Below are 6,028 nucleotides of genomic sequence, written 5' to 3' on the forward strand. Positions count from 1 at the left end.
ACGAAATAATGGGATAAACGAAAAAATGATACGGTTAATTAAAAGTATATATCACAACAACATCAGCTGCGTCATCAGCAAAAACACCAAATCAAAGCCATTCAAAACGCAAGAAGGACTCAGACAAGGAGGTGTTTTAAGCCCACTTTTATTTATAACATATATGGACGAAATTATAAGGAAATGTAATGATAGAGTCAAAGAAAAACTATGCATAGGATACTACCAACTCCAGAAAGTGGAAATTACAGAATGTGTGTTCGCGGATGATATTGTGATTGTAGCAGGTAGCGAACGTAATCTGACGGAAAACTTAAAAGTGTGGAACGAGGAACTTCAGCGGCACAAGATGAAAATTAATAAAAAGAAAACCAAAGTAATGGCTATTGCAAAGGAAGAAAAGAAGATAAACATACGTATCGAACAGGAACAAATAGAACAAGTACAACAATATAAATACCTAGGAGTTACAATTGAAGAAGGTGGAGAACAAGGCATCGAAATAAACGAGAGAGTAGCAGGTGCATCCAAAGTATATCACGCCATCAAAAATACGATAATAAGAAAACGAGAAATATCAAGAAGCACAAAGCTGAACGTTTATAAGACTATCTTCAGACCCATACTAACATATGGATGCGAAGGATGGACACTAAATAGTAATACAAAGAGCAAAGTACAGGCGATAGAAATGAAATTTCTACGAACAGTCATAGGAATAACGCGATATAACAGGATCAGAAATACAGATGTGCGCAAAGAATTAAAGATGGAATCCATCGTCGACTACATCGAAAGCAAACAGCTAGGTTGGTGGGGCCATCTGCAAAGAATGGGCAACCAAGCACCTGTGAAACAAATATGGATAGCAAAACCGCTAGGCCAGAAACGAAGAGGACGACCAAAAAAAACCTGGGACGAGAAAATCGGAGAAATATTCAAAAAAAGAGGATTAACCTGGAGTGAAGCAAAGGAAACTGCAAGGAATAAAAAAGCATGGGCTGATTTTGTGTACAATTACAGTTATTAATATTAGATGTCAATTATTGTGTATTCTGTCCCCGTACACCGAAAGGTAAATACGGGTTTATGAATATATATATATATATATATATATATATATATATATTATATATATATAATATATTAATATATATATGTTATCGGTTAAGTTTGGCTACACTTTCTCGTATAAAAAGGTAAGTTCGGCTACATAATGCCAAGTTTGGCTACGTAGTCAAAGTTGATACACTAGTCGTGGTAAACTGAGGCATATTTGACTACAAAAGTTTGGCTACAGGAACATATAAATTCTACCATGTTAGTGTAGTCGAATTTCAAGTACACGAGCGGCGAAAGTTTTTTTCAAGGGGGGTTTTAAACAAATAATTCTTTATAGGTTATTTATAGGTTATGTTTGTTACTGTAACTACATGTATGCTACTTTAATGACATCAGTAATTACATACGCCTCCAGTTTTATACAAACTCGCCTTTTTCAAGACTCATATAGCTTGGATATACGATCTTATAAGGTATGTAGTTCCCTGAAAGTGTTTTTAGATGTAAAACTGTACCCAACATTACCGATGTATCTAATTGATGTAAACATTGTTATAGAAGCCCTAAATCATGAATTTGGAGAGAAAACTTGTTCACAATGAACCTCGTTATATAATTCGTAAAGTAGTCGAATTCTTTGATCGATAAAAAGAAGCAGATCGTTGGTTTTAAACCTCGACTATACGGATGGAAGGGAAACTCCTCACAAGCAATTGTTGGTTTTCGATACAAAAAGTGTTATGAAAAACGCAGGTTGTTAATGGAAAGAAGTGACATCGTAACATGGTGTTCTCGTTATTTAACACTAAAAGAAAACGAACACCTGAATGTGACAAAAGACCCGTTATATACTTGGACGAAACCTATATTCACCCATCGTACGGAGTGAGCCTACAATCAGATGAAGTATCGGAAGTTTACAAATCCAATAGGGCTGGTCAGAGGTACATCGTAGTATGCTAGTAGTCGTTCTGGTTTTGTAGAGGATGTCGCACAGTAAATCGGGGGATTATCACGACGATATGAATCCTACCAATTTCATGCAGTGGTTAGAGAAGCAGCTTATACCAAATTTACCAGCAAACTCAATTGTGGTTATGGATAACGCACCTTATCATAGTGTTCAAATAAATAAGCCGCCAACGATGAATAATCGTAAGGAAGTGATACGTTCTTGGTTAGAAGCAATTAATAACATTCCTACGACAGATGAATTTATTGACAATGTACAATTTGTTGTGTGTTAATTTAGTCAATGTGAGCGTTATTAATTTCAATGTGATTGTAATAATTTGAAATAAAATTAATAATTGTACTGTTTTCCTCTTCCTCTTGATGTTATGCAACTCATATAGCACGGGCGTTATGGCGTACTTGTTTATATCAATTTTGCATGAGAATGTTCTAAATTTCTAGCCCCCACGGGCTCGCCCTCTAAGGGACTTTCTGAACGTGGTGCCACTGTAGATACTCAATAAAATTTGCAAAAAAATTTTAGTCATTTGGTGTAAAATCTCCCAATGGATAGTCATATTTGAGTCCATAACTTTTATGCCCAAGGAAATCGATAGCAAACCGCCAAGTCATTCCAGTATATTTGGTACCTACTTGACGAATCATGAACCGAGGCTCATTAGTGATATTTATGAAGGGTTATACAGAATGTAGTAGGTTATGTACATCAATAATTTATTCTAAATAACCTTTTTCGTTCCCCATTCCCATTTGAAGCGCTTTAGGTGAACAAAGGCAACTTGTTTAAAAAAAAACACTTTTTGGAAATGTTTTTTGGCATGATTCTACTAAACCCAGTAGGTTGTACGCAATTATTTTATAAATTTTGCAAAAAAAATTTTTTTGAAGCAAGTGCCCATTGTTAGCCCATTTGGGTCAAATGGTTGGGATGACCTTTTTAGTGCAAAATCTTGCAATCGATAGTCAAATCAAATGTGATATACTTTGTGCCCAAGGAAATCCATGCCAGACCGCTCCAGTACTTTCAGTACACTTGTGACCCATATATGACGAAGCACAGACCTAGTCAAAGTAATGTTATTTGTGCATGATTATACTAAACCCAGTAGGTTGTATGCAATTATTTTATAAATTTTGCAAAAAAAATATTTTTTGAAGCAACTGCGCATTGTTAGCCTATTTGAGTCAAATGGTTGGGATGGCCTTTTTAGTGCAAAATCTTGCAATCGATAGTCAAATCAAATTTGATATACTTTGTGCCCAAGGAAATCCATGTCAGACCGCTCCAGTACTTTCAATACACTTGGTACCCATATGACGAAGCACAGACCTAGTCAAAGTAATGTTATGTGTGCATGATTATACTAAACCCAGTAGGTTGTACGCAATTATTTTATAAATTTTGCAAAAAAATATTTTTTGAAGCAAGTGCCCATGGTTAGCCCATTTGGGTCAAATGGTTGGGATGGCTTTTTTAGTGCAAAATCTTGCAATCGATAGACAAATCAAATTTGATATACTTTGTGCCCAAGGAAATCCATGCCAGACCGCTCCAGTACTTTCAGTACACTTGTGACCCATATATGACGAAGCACAGACCTAGTCAAAGTAATGTTATGTGTGCAAGATTATACTAAACCCAGTAGGTTGTATGCAATTATTTTATAAATTTTGCAAAAAAATAATTTTTGAAGCGAGTGCCCATTGTTAGCCCATTTGGGTCAAATGGTTGGGATGACCTTTTTAGTGCAAAATCTTGCAATCGATAGTCAAATCAAATGTGATATACTTTGTGCCCAAGGAAATCCATGCCAGATCGATCCAGTACTTTCAGTACACTTGTGACCCATATATGACGAAGCACACACCTAGTCAAAGTAATGTTAAGTGTGCATGATTATACTAAACCCAGTAGGTTGTATGCAATTATTTTATAAATTTTGCAAAAAAATATTTTTTGAAGCGAGTTTGTTAGCCCATTTGGGTCAAATGGTTGGAATGACCTTTTTAGTGCAAAATCTTGCAATCGATAGTGAAATCAAATGTGATATACTTTGTGCCCAAGGAAATCCATGCCAGACCGATCAAGTACTTTCAGTACACTTGTGACCCATATATGACGAAGCACAGACCTAGTCAAAGTAATGTTATGTGTGCAAGATTATACTAAACCCAGTAGGTTGTATGCAATTATTTTATAAGTTTTGCAAAAAAATATTTTTTGAAGCAAGTGCCCATTGTTAGCCCATTTGGGTCAAATGGTTGGGATGGCCTTTTTAGTGCAAAATCTTGCAATCGATAGTCAAATCAAATTTGATATACTTTGTGCCCAAGGAAATCCATGCCAGACCGCTCCAGTACTTTCAGTACACTTGTGACCCATATATGACGAAGCACAGACCTAGTCAAAGTAATGTTATGTGTGCATGATTATACTAAACCCAGTAGGTTGTACGCAATTATTTTATAAATTTTGCAAAAAAATATTTTTTGAAGCAAGTGCCCATTGTTAGCCCATTTGGGTCAAATGGTTGGGATGACCTTTTTAGTGCAAAATCTTGCAATCGATAGTCAAATCAAATTTGATATACTTTGTGCCCAAGGAAATCCATGCCAGACCACTCCAGTAGGTACTTTCAATACACTTGGTACCCATATACATATATGACGAAGCACAAACCTAGTCAAAGTAATGTTATTTGTGCATGATTATACTAAACCCAGTAGGTTGTACGCAATTATTTTATAAATTTTGCAAAAAAATATTTTTTGAAGCAAGTGCCCATTGTTAGCCCATTTGGGTCAAATGGTTGGGATGACCGTTTTAGTGCAAAATCTTGCAATCGATAGTCTAATCAAATGTGATATACTTTGTGCCCAAGGAAATCCATGCCAGACCGATCCAGTACTTTCAGTACACTTGTGACCCATATATGACGAAGCACAGACCTAGTCAAAGTGATGTTATGTGTGCATGATTATACTAAACCCAGTAGGTTGTATGCAATTATTTTATAAATTTTGCAAATAAATATTTTTTGAAGCAAGTGCCCATTGTTAGCCCATTTTGGTCAAATGGTTGGAATGACCTTTTTAGTGCAAAATCTTGCAATCGATAATCTAATCAAATTTGATATACTTTGTGCCCAAAGGAAATCCATGCCAGACCGCTCCAGTACTTTCAATACACTTGGTCCCCTATATATGACGAAGCACAAACCTAGTCAAAGTAATGTTATTTGTGCATGATATGATACTAAACCCAGTTTGTTGCACAATTTGCACAACAATATGTTATTAAGCAAGTGCCATTTGTTCGCCAATTTTATTCAAATAATGGAGATGACCGCTTTAGTCCAAAGGCTTCCAATCAATCAAATTTGATAAATCTGTCGCTTTTAAGTAATCTAAATCAATCCTCCGAGATTTTCTTTTCTCGAAATGCGACATTAAGTACAAAGAATGCGCTATCATCTAGTTACTGTAATTTTATGAACTGCCATCCAAAAATGTAAAACGCTTTAGGTACATAAATCAAGATTTCATAAAAAACAGCTTTTCGATTTTACTTTTCGAATATAGCATTTGCAAGGTGTGAGCAACAAAATTTTGATTTAGAGAAGACCGTGGAAGTGTTAGGTCACTCCCAATATTAATTAATTTTACAGCGTGCGTTAAAAAGTGGCATTTATACAAACAAGATAAGTAGGTATATCTCTCTTTCAAGGCCAACTCTGAATCAAAATTTTGTAGCTCACTCGTTATTATTCCTGCAGTACAAGCAAGGTCATTAAGTAGATAATGCTTTTATTATTCACCGTTGATTGCATTGCAAGGATAAATGTAAACAATGAACATCTTTAATACGCATACGCATGTATATACTGCAATGTCACTTTCCTATGTAGCCAAAAACGTGTTTGAATATATCAACAACATTTATACAGGACCCCCTTTTTAAAACATACTTACGCCGTTCCATGTAGCCAAA

This window comes from Photinus pyralis, unplaced genomic scaffold (assembly GCF_008802855.1).
Source record: "Photinus pyralis isolate 1611_PpyrPB1 unplaced genomic scaffold, Ppyr1.3 Ppyr1.4_LG2, whole genome shotgun sequence".
NCBI lineage: Eukaryota > Metazoa > Arthropoda > Insecta > Coleoptera > Lampyridae > Photinus > Photinus pyralis.